Below are 18,896 nucleotides of genomic sequence, written 5' to 3' on the forward strand. Positions count from 1 at the left end.
GTACGGGTGTGCATCGTTTAAAACCGAACCGAATCAAACCGAAGCAAAAAAAAACGAATACCGAAGTTACTAAAATAATTCACACCGACACTGAACCGAATAACATATAAAACTGAAATGTAATTCGGTTCGGTTTAGTTTTAAACAGAACAATCCGAATTTAATTAAAAAATAAATAAAAATCACTAAAATTCATCATTAAATTTACCTCAACAATAAAAAATTGAAACGCTTTCAAAATATATTTATATTAGCTTATTAACAATAAAAAAAATTAAACTTGTAAATTCAAATATATGTGTATATATATAAAATAATATAGAATATGTGTAATTGGGTGCGGTTCGGTTTTTTTACATTTTTTGTTAAACTGAACTGAATACCGAAATGAGCCAAAAAAAAAAACCGACGAAGAACCGAAATGCAAAAAAAACGATCCGAAATACCAAATTCAATCGGTTCGGTATACGGTTTAAACGGCACAGATACACATCCCTACACGCAAGGCTTTCAGTACAAAGAATAGGAAAAAGACACGACAAATTACAATGATTTTCGATTTCAACGTTTGCAAAACCTTTCTCTTCAACATCGTATGAGACCAATTTGTTGTTACGAAAACTAAGCAGAATCTTAGTTATGGGTTTTTCAACAGAGCAAAATTGCTCTCAAGTAAACTCTTTAAATCCATCCTTCTTTCTTTTCTGATATATATATCCGCAGGAAGTAGATAATTGACCAGGGAATGAAATATATATATATATATATATAGTTTTTTTTTTATAAAATATACCTATATAGTTAATTAATTCATTCATGATCCATAATGTAACGACCCGGTTCGGAGTGAGTGGCGCCGAGGTAGAAGGTCTGAGCAAGGAGCAGCTCTAAGGGATGACGATGCGGACATTAATGAACTGAATCCCACATCGGAAATGGAGAGGGAGTGATTGGGGCTTATTAGTAAGATGTGAATCCAATACATGAGGCCCAATGTGTTGGAATTTGACCAAAACGGACAATATCTACATGGTATTGGAACAGAGTGTTACACATAATGAGCAGACAAAATATTACAATCTTGCAACAAATTAAAATCTCCATCTCCATACAAAGGAAAACCACACCATAAAATTACAATATGCAACAAATTAAAATCTCCATCTAAAGGAAGAAAACCTTTGCTGATGCCATATATCTAATCTTTGGTTTTTATAGTACAATCTCTTCTTCCTCGCCATCACTCATTTCAATTGCAAGATATCTTGTTGGGTCGCTTTTCCACAACCTATACAGTAACATCACTTCGCGGCGATGGTTTTCAGCAGCTCTACGGCGATGCGAATTCATAAAAGTGGGACTATCAATGATTGCGCATATAGATTTAGAAACGCATCTCAAACGAAAATGTGATTTAATCGGCAAACGTTCAAAAATTTCAGTGATTAAATCTTCAGGAAGCTGTGCCATCGCCATCTCCAGGAAGTAGAGAGCCGATGAGAACGTTTCTCTTTTACTTGAAATTTTCTGTACTGGTATTTGGAGAGAGATTATAAATAAAACATTAGAAAAAAGGGATAGATTTTATAAGGTAAGTCTTGTAAATTATTTTGGAAAGAATGGTATAATTATGGAATGGTAGAGATTGTCACAATCTCTCCTAACCAACCATTTCAAAGTTGGTGTGCCAATCTTGAGGGGAAGTGTGCACCGTGAGAGACATTCATCCCAAAAAGTCTGGACTTCCTGTAATTACTCATTCGTTTCAAAATTGGTACCGGATTACTGAGGTTCACGTTGAAGTGATCTGTAGAACGAAACCTCTCACTAACCATTTTAAAGTGAATGTGTCAATCTAGTTGTAAATTTTGATAATGTGATGATTTTAATGTTGTTATTGTGGCAATCTTGTTGTAAATTTTGATAATGTTATGATTTTAATGTTAGAATCCGTTGTTGTTTGGCATTCTTTGTTATTTACCACTTCGCGAATTAGCTTCAAAACACATCAACGCTTCGCAAATGCGAATTAAATTCATCAAGTCTCCCAAAACATTAGCTTCGCAAGGTTCGCATATGATCGAATCTGCGAAGTGACACGGGAGAAAGAGAGGCACGTGTAAATATTGAGGGTATTACGGGAAAGTCACACAAAAACAGTCTAGATATGTAGTGGGTTGAGTAAATGGGTTAAATATGTAAATGGCCTCCCATTTGACCTAGATTTATAATTTTCTCATACTATAATTATGGAATAGTAAAAATTATGGAAAGAATATTATAATTATGGAAAGGTAAAAATTCTATGAATTTTTAGTCCTAAAATGGTTAGGGTTTTATGATATTTCCTAAATATTAATGTTTCCTCTATTAGTTAGTATTTTCCTGGTAAGGTGTATATAGGATAAACAATTACACAGTCTATATATTTTAGGGTTAATGTGCAAAAATATCTCTAATGTTTTGGGTCGGGAGCAATTTTATTCCCAACGTTTAAAATGGTGCAATTTTACCCCTACTGTTTGTAGTCAAGAATAATTTTACCCCTAACGCTGATAATTTGGATAAATTTCAGACACTATTATAAAACACCGATATTTTTGTTCCTTATTTTGCACCAATTGCATAATAATTCGTTCTAAAAAAAGAATTTCATATTTTTATAATGTAATAATAGAATTGGAGATCAATATTTATAAATTCGGTGAATTTTTTTTTTTTTGTCCAATTTGTACAAAAGACGGTATTTTTTATTTTTTTCATATCCCAATATAAGTTGTGATTTGTAACTGATAAAATGATGCATGCGTGAAGTGTAGATAACAATATTCATGACCGATAAGACATTTGATAAATTATTGTTTAAATTGACCTGATTTATGAACTTTAGGGATAAAATTGATGTTGGCTTCCAACCTTACGATAAAATTGCACCATTTTAGACGTTACGAGTAAAAATTACTTCCGATCCAAAACGTTAGGGGTATTTTTTTTTTGCATCTTAACCCTATATTTTACTTAATACACTGGTAGGTAAATTAAAGTGTTATAAATGTGTTCAAAAAATAAATTACAGAGGGTTTAATATCTCCATTAAAAGATTACGGGTTTAATGTGTTAAAAAAATAATTAAATTTTTTTTGATGAAAAAAAATAACTAATTAGAAACTTATTGTATTCATGAAAAAAAAATTAATGACTTTAACAAAAATTAAATTTACCACAAACTTAAATATGCATTTTTCTAAATATAATAAGTAGCAATTAGGATAGTGATAAATATAATAATAATAAATTCAAAATTAACATCTTACGCAAAAAGTCAAATAACATAAATATGGTACTCCCTCCATTCCATTATACAAGTCATTCTAGGGTATTTCACACAAATTAAGAAATATATTGGTTAACTAAAAAAAATTCTCTCTCATGTCACTATTGGGCAATAAGCATTGGAATATTAAAAGACACATGTACCAATACAAAAAATAATTCTCTCTCATGTCACTATTGGGCAATAAGCATTAGAATCCTAGAATGACTTATATTTAGGGAAAAAACTAATTTACTAGAATGACCTATATAATGGAATGGAGGGAGTAATACATATCAGTGGTAGAGTAATTTATGGAGACAATGGTAATAAATATAATAATTAAGTAAATCAAGGTACCTTCCATGCTTACTTTGTTTTTGACAAAGTACTATTACTTGGTGTGTTTTCACCATCGGATGATGGAGCATAAAATTAATCCAATGGTGAAAACACACAAAGTAAGCATAGCCTTTACCAGTAACAAATTAAAATTACCATATCCGTAACAAATTTAAGGGGTTGTAACAAATTAATGGGGTTGAGAGGTTGTCCCCTAAGTTGAGGGGGTCAAGTGAAAAAAAGTTACAAGTTTAAGGGGTTGTATGTGATGTTTTTGGAGAGTTAATGGGGTTGAGAGGTTGTCCCCTAAGTTGAGGGGGTCAAGTGAAAAAAAGTTACAAGTTTAAGGGGTTGGATGCCTATTAAACCTAATAAAAATAATATAAAGAGACGAGCTATTTATTTATTTGGGGTAAAATTAGCTATATTGTTATTTCTTCTATAAAATTCATGAACTTTTGCCGGTTAAGTCAGTTCTACGTTTCAGATGTCTTTCTAAATCTTTATGCTCAATCATTGATAGTCCTAATTTTGTGAGTTCTTATCTCCGTATATCTTTTGCAAACATCAATCGTCGTAAGGTGATTTTACAACATATGTTGTTAAAGAACGAGCCAAGATGATTTCATGTAATTAATATGTAAATTATTGATTTGATTAGTTATTATATTTATCATCAATATATATGCAAATCATTGATTTGATGTCCATAAATTACTCTATAATTGATATATTAACATATTTGAGTTATTTGATTTTTGCATAAGATGTTAATTTTGCATAAGATGTTATCACTTTTTATAATTTTATATTGTTGTACTCAAATTTTAATAATTTTTACAATATTTATCATTTATTTTTTAATAAATAAATAAAAGATATTTTAAATATTTTGTGAATAATAAATAAATTTGGTAATGTGTATATATATATGGTAAATCAAATTGACAACATTCTTAACCTATGTACAAAAAAAATACCCTAAATAAAAGACAAGACTAATTAGGAAGCAAAATTTAATTGCATTTTTTTTACAAATTATTTGATTATAGAAAGGAATTAGTAAATATTACCAAAAGAGGAGAAATTTACAAATTATTTAAGTTTACCCACAAATTACATTTAGGATTTAATTTAAAATAAGATGAAAACTAATGCAAAATCATTTAAAATAAGAGAAGCCTAGGGGGTAAACTGTAATTCGTAGGGACTCCATTGAAACAACGTTAATAATTGGGGTCGAATTGAAATAAATGAAATAACAGGGGTTAATTCGGAATATAAAAAAGTGAGGTATAAATTTGTGTTCTTACAAATTCGAAGCTTACTCTCCCATGGCTCCCCTCTTCACGGCGACGATTTTTTTACCGCAATCTATTTCGCCTTCTTTCCCCGATCGGCGATCGTCCTTACAGATCACGCGTTTGCCTTCTCTCAACAGTTTTGGTTTGCTTCTTTCTTTCTCATTTTACCGATTCCGGTTGTTATTGACTCTGTTATGCAATCGCCTCTGTGTTTATGAATTAATTTAGGGATTTGAATTCTTGTTTGTGGCTCAATAGTCAATAATTGTGTAAATTAGGAGAATTCTTTTCTTCTTTTAGTTATCGCTAGAAGTTCCGGCTTGAGTTGACATCTCCGAATCTTGAGCTTGAGTTGACCTTTTACTCTTTTCTCTGTCTGAAGTATGAAGTACGGTTTCGAAGTTCAAGAACATATCCATCTTAGAAAAACTTTTCCTGTGAATGGAAGCCACAGAGTCCTGATATGGTGTTTCGATTTTTATGTACCGAGATTCAATTATTGCTAAGTCTCAAGATATATAGTGCTGAGAAATCTTTAAGACTTGTTGTTGAAATGTTTCCTCAAATGTCAAAACTATGCTATATGTTATATTTAACTAGTAATATAGTTATTGTTTGTGGTGAATGATTGGGGAGATTGGCGAGATAGAGTGTGTTTTGCTTTCTCATATTGATACTTTAATACTTAGTTGTAAGTGTATTTACTGTTAGTGCCTGGTCAAAATTCTAATGAGTTTTCTTTGTCTAGCTCTCTAGCTTTTTCTTCCAATCGACAAATATCTGCTAAATCGGTACTGCAAATTGTCTTCTGATCTTCACGGTTATTGATAGTCATGGCCACTGCTGGAAACAAGAACATCAATGCCAAATTGGTGAGCTTATGATTTTTTTCATGTTTTGCTTGTGCTTTTAGCTTGTATTCTGTGCTATAGGAAACAAGAACTGAATGTGGCTGATACTTCTCTTAATTTCTGGCTTTTGATTGAGTACCTAGATGTTTTTGATTGATTGCCATATCATATTCTTGAGGATTTAATGTTGAAGGCCGACTAGTGTTTTCCTTTACAATATTTCATTTTGATAATAATGTTGGTCAACAATTCAGGGAGACTTGCAAGAAAGTGCTCAAGCACACAAGATGTGTCATTGAAGTCCTATATAGCTTCATTAATATTTTGATATTAGTAGTGAGAAAAGGTTTCTACACTCGGCATTTCTGTTTTGGGGAGAGCATAGTTATTAAAGGCGCGCCTCGGCTAAGGCTCCAGCCTTAGCGCCTTGATCAGTCAGGCGTGTGCCTTGGCTACCTTAGGGTAATTTAGGGTATTTTAGGGTTTTTGAAGTTCAGAAAACAAAAGAAAAACAGAGACAGACAAAGATCGAAAGTTTTTACTACACATATCGCAGAAGACATTATGCCTTAGTAGTTAACTAGAACTTAACTCATGCATTTTATGGAATTTATGATTTTTTTTGGTGCGCCTCGAGTCGCTCGGACGTGCGCCTTAAGTTGCGCCTGCCGCCAAGGCTCCAGGACTCCCTTGCGCCTTAGTGCGCCTTGCGCCTTTAATAACTATGGGGGAGAGACAACTCGAACTTAATTCCTTGCTTGAGTTGAAAGATACTCTACAGCTGGGCTGAACCTGTGGGTGCTCTAAGCTCTGTCAAAAGGTAATAAAATATAGGAAAAAAAGGTTAAGAAAAAAGAGTCTAATTGCACAAGTCAAAAGATACTCTTTTTGCATTGCATTGACAAGGTACTTTCAAGTACAATTTAGGTTATTTATGATTTCTAAGTAATTATCTATTAAAATTTCATTTTCATCAACAAATATGGGTTTTACCAAAAAAAAAAACAAATCTTCAAGTCCTTAACATACTTTTCTAACTTAAACAATTGTAAGACTATGTTACAAATTAAAATTTGGAGACCATGTCAATTATTATTGATTAAGTTCATTATTGCGAAATACAATATTCAAATTTGGGTGTTTTCTCAACTGAACTAGGAGTATTGAAGTAGGATTATAATGCTTTGTTCAGTCCAAATTATAATTTGGTTTGGTCCCATTCGGTTCAGTTTGGTTTTTGGATCGAACCAGGCCATGCTCACCCCAAATTGACAAGGCACTTTCAAGTACAATTTATAACACAATTTAGGTTATTTATGATTTCTGAGTAATTATGTATTAAAATTTCATTTTTCATCAACAAAACATGGATTTTACCAAAAAAAAAAATCTAGTCCTTAACATAGTATTCTAACTGAAACAATTGTAAGCCTATGTTTCCCAAGTTTATATACAAAGACACCTAATGTTTTTAGTCTTCTTCTAAATACTCAACTATTTTGGAAAACATATGAAGAAACATTTAGGTACATCTAATACTGGCTAATTGAATAATCGAATGAACATAAATGTAAAACCACAGGGAAAAAAAGAAAATGCTAATAGTTTTTAGAAAAATGTTTTTCATTTAATAAAATTGGATGTTACTTGGCTAAAATGCAATTCTAGAACATTGCTATAGCATAAAGAATGCAATTCTATACTTATCTTCTAAAAAAAATATGTGCTTGGACATCATTATTTGTTCTCTTCGGCCATCAGGCACTTCTTGCTGCTACTGCCAGTCACTTGAGCTGTACCTGATACCACATGTTACAAAGTAATATTTTGAGATCATTAAATATTCTGATAAAAAAAAGGGTAATTTCAAAAAAAAAAAACCGTTATTACACTTTTTGTCAATTGTATGCATGTGGGTTCATTTGTCCAAACCGGACAGAAGTTTTTTTTGGGGACCAGGGAATGATTGAAGTTTTTTCCCTTTGCTAAAAGGAATTATCTTTTTTTTAAATAACAGTTAACGAACTTAAAATTGAAAAATTCTAAGAATTGATGATATTCTAATCAATTCTAATTCTTCAACTTTTAAATTTTGAGGTCAGTTTGGTGACGAGAGAGAAAGTGAATGTTTAAAGAAAGAGAACTTCAAAAATGATGATTTTGGAAATTAAAACAATTTAGTTCTTGGAATTTACCTAACAGTCCTTTTTATGGTGTTAAACTAAAAAATGCTTGTTTTCAGCAAAGCCAAAAACTAAGTCCCCGTTAGGACAAAAGAAAAACCACAGGCCACAAAAATGCAAAGGGGTACTTTCTGGAATTTAAGCAAAAAACAATGCACAAGTCGTGTGTCTTCTTCATCAATTACAAACAAACCCAGGTCTTCTGATCTCTGCTTGGTAAAATATGCATTCAATCAAAACGCAGAACTTATTTTCATTAACATATTTACTTTATATTATAATACTTTAACCAAGAGTAACCAAAAATCCTGCAAAGAAAATAAAAAATAAAAAATCCAGTGAAAATTTTGAACACACCTCCAAATAGTCAACAGTAACATGCCCAGTCCCTTTGTCATCCCATTTACCATCATTGTTCAATCGATAAACCTTCACCAGCTGCAATAGTACAAAACACCCAACTGAGTGATAATGGATCAAATAGAAAATATAGCTCCCTGTGTGTTTATCGAATACCATGAAACATAAAACAGCTCAAATTCAGATGATAGAACAAGCATAAATCTCATAATTTCACATGTACCAATGACAATAAGGCATGTCAACACTACACAAGTTAATCTTAACTAGAGAAATATACCAAGTTTTATAAACATTGAAATAGTAAATTTCATCACTACACAAAGTGAAAGGAATTTTGAATTCGAAAAAATAATGCCTGATAATCCAAATATTTTCACAGGGTTTATAAATTTGCACAATCCAATCCGATCCAAGTCTTGTTAATATTGGTTAAATGGAGCTTCAAAGGAACGAGTATAGTACAAAAACAAAAGATTTGAGTACATCTGCCTGATAATCAACCTAACGGAACTAAAAAAACCAAACATAATCGAGTTACAATTACACTAGAACTCTCCTAAATACCTCAGTCAAACAGTAGAATTAACAACAGGCTAAATGCAAAACTAGCCAAAAGGAACAACAATTTGAAACTGAAAGCGCTCAAAAAAACAGTAGCGTGTGCGGCGTCCAATTTTTAGGGCACAAAAACTTCCCCGCAGAAAAAGAATAAACATCTAACCAGCTATTGAGAGGGGACTCACCCGCATAGATTTCGAGCTTGAATGAGATTTATCATCTACGTCCATATCAGCTCCTTGCTTCATAATCAAAATTGGAAACCCAAATTTCCAAGGGTTGCAATTGAAGTAATAATCAAATACAACAATGTTTAAATTAGGGATTTAAGAAATAAGGAGTTTGGTGAAGAAAACTTAGCGAACAGAGAAGCAAGAGATAGAGGTCCAGTTTTCAGTTGAAAACCCTAATCGCCATTAACGAGCGTGTGTCGTCTCAGGATGAAAAGGGAAAAGGAGACTAATAAGAACTGAACCCAAAATCCTGAAATTATGCTTATATACCACAACCATAACCTCCATTTAATCCTATCCGTTCGATCCATCAAGGATCAATGGTTGAGATTCGCCTCCAAATATATCAAATGGACCTAGAGGTCCATTTAAGCCCAATTTCGGCCCAATAAGTCCAATTAAACAGGTTTTATTTATTTTAAATGCATTCTAAATTACATTAATTTATAGAGAAATTTACACAGAAATACATTTTTTAAAATTAATCTATAATGATGTCAAATCATGATTTTTCATTATATCAAACTAATAAAATTATTATTTTTAATATATTTTAAAAATTAAAGTTTATAAATTCGGGGCTTATGATATATTGTCTATGATTCAGGATTTATGAATTGGGGTTTATAATTTTTAAATTAAGATGTAAAATCATATTTTATTTGTTATATGTAGAAAATAATGACATATTCAGAATTAAATTTTATAATAGGAAGATTTAGTTATAATTTTACTCTTAATTATGTAATTGTATATAGCTCCCTACATGAATATCATAATTAAATATAAAATTACAACTAAATTAGATTATCAAACTTAATTCTAAATATGTCACTATTTTGCACTCTAATTAAAAAAAAAAAAAACTCCAATTCATAAATCCTAAACTGTATACAATATATCCTAAACTCATAATTTATAAACTATCATTCTTAAAATAGGTTAAAAGTAATGATTTTATTAGTTTGATATAATTCAAAATTATAATTTACATAATTGTAGATAGTTTTTTTAGATGTGAATTTCTATATAAATTTCTCATTTATATATTCAGTTTCCATTAATTTCAATTTCATTCGTATTACATTACATTAATTTAATTTAATTTAGGTAATTTAAATTCATTTTGAATATATATTATACTAAGTTATTAGTTAATTTATTTTGCTGAGTTATATACTTAATTTGAGTTTATTTCTTAATCTATTTATGAATTTTATTTAAGACAATATTTAGTAATTACCTAGCTAAAGATTGATAAAGTTTCCATATTCAATTAAGGGCAAAGTATAAAAATAATGTTTATAGTTTATCTATTTGTAAATAGAGGTTTGGTTTAAAAGTTTGCAAATAAAGGTGCTACAAGAAAAAACATTATCACCGACAAAAAAAAAATTGTTGGTGATAATGAAAAATGTGTCGGTTTTAGCCTTATCATATTTTCGCAAGGGCTTCTTTCCATATTTCTCATTTTTTCGGAACATCCTTTTCATCTTCCGGGTGAACATAGTCATCTCCTCATCGTCAGTTGAGCTCTCATCAGTAGAGTATGCTCTCATGACTAAGGACTTTTGCTTCTTATCTTTTGATTTCTCCTTGCTTTCAAAGCTTTTCATGGATATCTCATGGGTTAGAAGAGATCCGATCAACTCATCATATATGTACGTGGTTAGATCCTGAGCCTCTTCTACATCGGGTTTTTTTGCTTGCCAGCTCTTGGGCAGGCTTCTAAGTATTTTCTTAACTTGATGTTCTTCTGAGAAGTTCTTTCCAAGCCTTTTGAGCTCTTATGCCTGCTCCTTGCAATACTCAAACTTTTCTCAAGCCGCTAAGATTCAGGGGGTGAGGAAACAGGAGAAATAGTAGAGGAAACAGAGATCTTATATCATCGGCCTTGTTTCTATCGCCCACGATGTCGTTCGCGTCGTTGCTCTTCCTTGATTTGCAGTGAAGAATCAATCTTCCTCCTTCTTCATTCCATAGTGAAGAATAACTTATTCCTTAGTCCTTTTGCAGTGGAGAATCACTTCCTCGTCCTCTTCTTCCTTCATCATTTTGCAGAATCAACATCCTCCATTTTTAGAGAGAAAATGAAAGGAAAAAAGATTTAGGGTTTGGGTAAATTTAGGATTAAATGTGTAATAATCCATTCATTTCCATATAATTCATATTTTAATTAAATAATTATTGAGATGTCAACATTTAATTGGTTATAATTCGTATAATTCATATTTTAATATAGGATTAAATAATTCATATTTTAATAACTAGACTAACGGTGTTATGTGACGTTTTGTCCCTATCTTTTAGCGTAATTTACGAATTAATTTTGAGCTAAATAAGTAAGTTTAATTACAAAAATAGTATGTTTTTAAATAAATAACAAAATAAAAATGAATCTTATGTTTTTAGTTAATTTCCTTTGTTTCTAATTATTTTCAGAAAAATAAACGTCAAGCTAACTCGGTTCTCAAGGATCGTATTTTGCAGGTGCAAGTTAGAAAATAAACAAGTAGTGATGCAACAACCACGCGGGGCGTGCAAGGCTGAACGCGGGGCGTGCTTCAATGCCCTTTCAATCACGACAGTCAAACTACGCGTTCCCACTAAGTCAACAGGTACCACGTGGGGCGTCCCTAGACGTGCACGGAGCGTGAAGGATCAGGAACTCAATCTTAAGTTCTAGTAGCAAAACCACGCGGGGCGTAAAGCCAAGAACACGGGGCGTGCAAGGTGTGAAATGGAGACTAAACTTCCAACAGCTCAACCACGTGGGGCGTACTCCGGTCTACGCGGGGCGTGGTTGAGTCAACAACTCCGAAATCGGTCCACGCGTAAGAGAATTATCAACGAAATGGACTAAATGACAGACACGCGGGGCGTCCTCCATTCCACGCGGGGCGTGCCTTGTGAAAACTGCAAAAATAGTGTGAATTCTTACTTGTAACTTGTGTATTTACGATTTTACCTCCGAGCTTGATGTGTATAAATAAGAGTGATTAGCACTCATTTCCCCATCCAGATTTTGTATAACTAAACTCTGCCACTTTGAGAGCTTGTTCACTTATTCCGTCACTCCGTCGAAGTTTCGTTCCATCCTCTTCCACCAAGCTCGAGAAGTTCCACCTCCAAGACCTAAGCGACGGTCTTGAGTCCGGTTAGCTAGTTCCAAGGGCTGATTCTTCCCTTCTTGCTTGCTAATTAGCTTGTACTCTTCCTATGTACTAGGCTTGGTTGTATTCACATTTTTCCATTCCATATTTATAATATATGATTTGCAATTCTCGTTTCTCTATACGTTTGATGTTTACTACTTGTTTTGATATTTGTAATTGATTATTCTATAGGGGAGTTTGATTACCGGCGCCCTTTGTACAGGTCATCTTTAGGGAACCATATAGGTGCTTCCCTACCGGAAGTAACACACTGAAAACCGTAGGAATTGACAAGCCACGGAACTTACGGGCCCTAGTTTCTGATCCCCCACATTAGACACACCTTGACTAGGAATCATGTAGTCTAAGCACTTCCCGCGGTCGGCCGAACTACACGTAGTCGTCTTTGCAAGAGTAAATCACCAATCATATATGTTCGGAATCTTTGCTTATTATATTTATATCTTATCGCAACCCGTAGAGTTTCGGTTATACAAGTCTGCTTCACCATAGTTTAGGAGTAGTTTGTAGTTGTCACCCAAAACAACCTAAAGTATTCATCGCTTAGATAACGAATAGAACCGAGTAGTTTAATACTTGTGGTTATAAATCCCATGGATTCGATACCCGGTCTTAACCGGATTATTACTTGATACGACGGGGTACACTTGCCCCTAAGTAGTAGCGTCTAGTAGAGTTTAAGCACACACACGTAACATCTCACTTATACCACCCACTCATCACAACATAGTAGAATACTGCTCTACCTACTAGGCGTTGCACATCATTATGCCAACTAAGCATACCGTTTATATCAGGGCATTTTAGCTGTAATTTGAAAATTTTCAGGATACATTTATGTGTTTATTTGATATAGGGCAAATATGTTTAAATGTTAAAATATCTGGGTAAATATGTGTATTAACCATTTTTCTTATTTTTCTCTTTTGATTTTGTTGGATGTAGATAATCCTAATAATTTGTCTATTTCTGCCCAATTTGCAGCCCAAATTAAGGACCTGAAAGAGACAAAAAAAACTTTAGTTTCAACAAAGATTACTTCCTCATCCTTACCGACCAGAGAACTTCCCAAGGTTTATTCGAATATCGAACCTACAACTTTGGTTCTTTAACCTATATCAACTAAACAAGCTATCCTTCAGCAAAAAATTCTTCCTACTTCTCGTGAGTATTCAATCATTCCTGATGCTTCAATCGAGACTCATATAGAGAATTTTCCTTCTTCTGTTGGAGGTTCTTCCATTCCTCATTCTTCAACTGAGGTGGCACTTGGTGATTCTTTCTCTAAAAATCTTCATTTACATGGATTACCCAACCTGGTAGTTTTTTAAGATCCTCATATTATTATCATTCTCTCTTCTCTTGAACGCAAGGTTGTTATTAAAACTATTGTGAAAAGAGTTAAAGTCGCAGATGTAAATGTTCATGCATTTGTATATTATGCAATGACAATACATAAACGTAAAGGACAATCACTATCATATATTGGCTTATATCTTCAACACCTAGTATTTAGCCATGGTCAACTATATGTGGCAATCTCAAGTAGGGGTGCACATGGTCGGTTAACCAGTCTATTAAGATTAATTCGGTCGGTTAACCATTTTATCGGTTTTTTAGAAACACTAACCATACACTAGTACATTACATTCGGTTAACCACTAATCGGTTAACCAATTATTTCGGTCGGTTAACCTTTTATTTCGGTATCTAACCATTATGAAATAAAAATGATAAAAGAATTCTAATTTGTATTGTGAGTGAGACGGCAAGTCAATGACGATTTGACGAGATCAACTGCAGAGAGATAGAGAGAGAGAGAGGTGTGCGTGCATTATATCCGTGTAGTTTTACATAATACACTAATTATTTAACCCTTATGGTTTTACATAATACACTAATTAGTCCGTAATTTTTTTTAAATAATTATATGATCCCTCATTTTTGATTCGTTAAATTGTTTAGTCTCTATATCAAATCTCTGTCTATAAATATGTTAAAAAACAATTAAATGGATAAAAAAAATTTCTTAAAAAAAATTGCCCATACTAAAACTTTTGGTTACAAAGTTTTGGAAAACAAGTAATAAAATCTTGTTGTTGTTTCTGTATTCAGAAACATAAAAGAAAAAAGAAAGCCACATAAACTGAAATTAGAGAGACAATATCAAATAAATATGAGAGTTATTTACATATTTTCATCTCATTTAATGTTAATATTTGATAGAAGGACAAAACCATTAAAAGTGAAAAAATTTAGTGACCTTATAATTAAATAGTGGAGTAATTAATAAGTTATATAAAACTATAGGGACTAAATAATTATTTATCAATATAAATAAATGCATTTTTATATATTTTTTATATTTAATTGACATCCGGTCGGTTTTGGTTAACTGCGATTTTTGGAATAAAGAAATTGTAACCGTAACCATTAACCACTGTTTTTAAAATAAAAACCGCATATAGTCCATTGGTTTCGGTTAACCTTATTTTTGGTTTGGTTTTTTGGTTTTTTGAATTTCTGAATTTTTATGTGCACACCCTAGTCTCAAGAGTTACCAGCAAAAAAAACTGAGAATTCTCATTTGCAATGATAGTGGAAAAATATGTAATTATATACAAAATGTAGTTTTTTTGAATGAAATGTTGGGACGCGAAGGCAGGCCAGACATCCCAACTATGTTGGCACCTCCAGCACAGCCAACAACCCGAATATTATTAATAAAGGAAAAAGTACAGAAGAGGGAGAAAGAGACAGAAAAAAGAAAAAAGAAAGTTAGAGAAATCTAATGTGAGTTACGTTACACAAATCATCAAAAACAAAAGCCTGACAAAAATGCGGCGCAGAGTGCCACCAGAGAGAAGAGTCAGCCGATTGCCCCATTGCAGCCAACCTATCAGCAGCCTGGTTACCTTCTCTAAAAATGTGCGTGGCTTTCCAATTCATGCCAGAAAGTCTTGCTAAGCAGGAATGCCAGTCTTTCTTTATTATCCAAGGAACACCACTTGAGTAAGTATTAAGGAGATTCACGGCATACGATGAGTCAGATTCAATCCAAAGGTTCCTCCAGTTTCTTTCCCAGACAGCGCTAACCGCATAGATAATAGCTTTCAGCTCAGCAATATGTGCAGGCGAGTTATGAATAGGAAACGCAAAGCATCCCCTCACGAAACCTCTATAATTCCTAAAAATCCCTCCTGCCCTGGCGCTACCATTTGAACTCGAAGCCCCGTCAGTGTTTACCTTTATCCAGTTAGTCGGTGGCGGGATCCAACGGACTAATGCAAAATCCGGCTCGGGCGGAGGTCGAGTGCGGGCAGTAGCGGCAGTAGCTCCATCACTGATAAAGTGCAGCAAAGAACGTCGATAGTTTTGGATTGAAGGGAGTTCGTTATCGAATACGGCTCTGTTGCGGATGAACCAAATGAACCAGATGCAGGTAATAACCGACAAAATCCAACCTTTCCTCAAGCTCTTACTCACGCGCACAACTGTTAGCCCGTTGAAGAACTCGACGAAACCAGAACCAGGACAGCGGCTAACCCCGTGGATATTGCAGACCATCGTCCACAAGTCCGTGGCCACCCTGCAATTAACGAACAGGTGCTCGATGGATTCACCATCATCACGGCAAAGCTCACATCGCTGAGCTAGCGAGAACCCACGATGCTGCAGCTGTGCTTGCACCGCCATCTTGCCGTGTAATAACATCCAACAGGTCGCTGCCCGCCTAGGAGGAACAAACGAATTCCACAAGAAATTGCACCAGTTCACAGGGGTCCCCGGCTGAAGTTCGAGATAAAAGCTTTTAACAGAAAGCATCCCTGTGTCAGACGGCTGCCATACACAACTGTCAGACTCCCCAAAAACCTCAATCTCTCTAATATTATTCTGAATTTGATCCGGTAGGCCCTGCAAATTGGCCCAATTGCCATTCAATCTGTACTCATGGATAGGATTGAAGAGATTAGCCTGCAATTTTTCTGGAATACCCAACTGATCTGCAACAGGAGGGACGATCCATCGATTAGTCCAGAAGTTCAGTTTAGAATTTTCCTCAAACCACCAAATAGTCTTATTCCTGATAGTTTCAAAAATCAATCTCGAAGAGGTCCAGATAGAGGAATTTGCAATGTATTTTTTCGCCAACCCTGAGTTTTCTAGGAAACAACGTCGGAGCAGTGTGGTGATGAAGCTCTGACCCTGCAATAGATCCCAACTAAATTTTGCAATCAAGGAAGAGTTGAAAAGTTGAAAGTCCTTAATACCTAATCCACCAAAGCCTGCTTGCTGACAGCAGATATTCCAAGGAACAGTGATGAGCTTCCTTCTATCTCTGTCCCCGGTCCAGAGAAAGTTGCGAACAGCCTTATTGACTCGAGCAATGAGAGCACATGGCCATTTGTAAATTAGGAATGAGTGCACCAGCGCACCAGTCAAGAAAGACTTAATGAGCGTGAGACGGCCAGCAAATGATAGGGATTGTCCCTTCCATAAACTGAATTTGCTGAGAAATCTGTCAATTAGAGGTTGTAGGTATCTGGACCTAGGGGCCCCCCTGAAACAAAGGCACTCCGAGATAATTAAATGGAAGTGAAGCTACCCTAATACCCAGGATACCAGAGAGCCGGTTTCTACGAGTGGAAGAGATATAGTTTCCAAAGATAGCCTGTGATTTATCCCAATTGACAGCTTGTCCAGAAATAGCTTCATAAAGGGCGAAAAAATCTCTAATGCATCTCATATTTTTCATAGTGGCTCGGCAGAATAGCATCATGTCATCTGCATATAGAAGATAAGAGGGAAAACCAACATCCTTAGTGTAATTCATAGGATCAAATTTACCTTCAGCAGCCAATTTGCTAATCCATCTGCCAAGAAAATCCTCAGCGAGCCCAAAAAGCGTGGAGGAGAGCGGGTCCCCTTGCCTGACACCACAAGAACAGCTGAAGAATCCTTTAATTCCACCTCCTACATCAATTGAAATTCTAGCCGATCTAAGAATTTCCAGAATCCAGTTTCTGAACCTCAGTGAAAAGCCAAAAGAATCTAGAACAGCTAACAGGAAGTTCCAGTCTAAAGTGTTGAAAGCTTTTCTGATATCAATTTTTAGAGCCATGCTTCCGCCAAAGCACTTCTTTTTAAGCATGTTGATACCATCTGAAGCCACGGCTATGCAGTGATGAATACTTCTGCCTGAGATGAAGCCGAACTAGTTGTTAGAGATAATTTTAGAAGCAATAGGAGCCAGCCTGTCAGAGAGAATCCTGGAAATGATTTTGTAATTGAAGTTCCCCATAGCAACAGGTCTGAATTGCTGGATTTCATTATCTCTTTCTACCTTGGGAATGAGAGCAATGATGCTACAATTCATGCCCGGAAGCATGTAACCAGAGTCAAAGAAGTTGAGCACCATCCTACACACATCAGATCCCACAATATCCTAATAATGCTGATAAAACATACCTCCAAAACCATCAGGCCCCGGCGAGCTGTCCCTATTCATTTTGAATACTGCATTTCGGATCTCATCATCAGAAGGTCTCTTCAGAAGAAGCTCATTGTCCGAATCAGTCACACTACGGGGAATGACTGAGTTAACCGCATCATAATCAATAAATCTTAAGTTACCGGAGAAAAGAGACTCATAGTAATTAACCACATGCTGAGATATCTCATTCTCATCACTAACCATAGTATTATTGATTAGGAGACTATCCAGAGAGGATTGAACCTTCCTAATTTTAGACGACCGGTGGAAGAAGGTCGAATTTATGTCTCCTGCCCTAAGCCATTTTTCTCTGTTTTTGTCTCTGAGAAGCATCTCTTGCCTGATAAGCTGTAAATCAAGGTCTTGTTGAGCCTCCGCTTCCTGAGCAAAGCGGGAATCATTTAAGCCATCCCTAGAGATATCGGATTGGACCTCTCTCAGTTTGTCAAGAGCAGTAGTGATATTACTGTCAAGACGGTCAAAAACTTCAATATTCCATGCCCTAAGCTTAGGACGAAGAGTCTTAAGTTTGTGACAGAGAAGCTGAGCAGGTGGAAGAGAGATAGCGCAGGAGATCCAATGATCCTGGATCAGTTTGTGCAGAGAGCTGTGAGTGGTCCATATAGAGAGGAATTTAAATCTTCCCTTCCGAGCCATGCCGGAAGCACAAGAAAGCAGGATCGGGCAATGATCAGATTTGCTTCGAGGAAGAACTGAGCAATGAATTCTGTCCCAACTATCAATAACATTGTCATTGACAAAAGCCCTGTCCAGTCTGCATTCAACATGTGCATCACCCATTCTACCATTTGACCAAGTAAATTGCATACCTGTGTTTTCCACTTCAGTCAATTCTCCATTCCGAATGAATTCTCTAAAATCTCTACAGCTGCTTTCAGAAGGACTTCTGCCAGTTTTCTCATGCGCACCCCTCACAGCATTAAAATCTCCCAGAACAATTCTTTTATTACTCTCCCCAATATCTAAAACTGAATCCCAAAGCAAACGACGCATGCTAGAACTGTTATGCCCATAAACAAAGGAAATCTGAAATTCATTAGTCTGCAGTCTGAACTTAA

The 18,896-nt window shown here is 34.7% G+C and overlaps 1 long non-coding RNA gene across 1 annotated transcript; it reads right to left on the bottom strand.

Annotated features, from left to right (window-relative positions):
* Positions 1-6,326: 6,326 nt before the first annotated feature.
* On the bottom strand, positions 6,327-9,367 carry LOC136220192 (uncharacterized). Its single transcript, XR_010684415.1, has 3 exons — positions 9,100-9,367; positions 8,351-8,431; positions 6,327-7,609 (listed from the first exon to the last, which is right to left on the bottom strand). It is a non-coding gene; the product is annotated as an uncharacterized lncRNA (long non-coding RNA).
* Positions 9,368-18,896: the final 9,529 nt, after the last annotated feature.

The sequence above is a fragment of the Euphorbia lathyris genome, chromosome 2, assembly GCF_963576675.1.
Source record: "Euphorbia lathyris chromosome 2, ddEupLath1.1, whole genome shotgun sequence".
Taxonomy (NCBI): domain Eukaryota; kingdom Viridiplantae; phylum Streptophyta; class Magnoliopsida; order Malpighiales; family Euphorbiaceae; genus Euphorbia; species Euphorbia lathyris.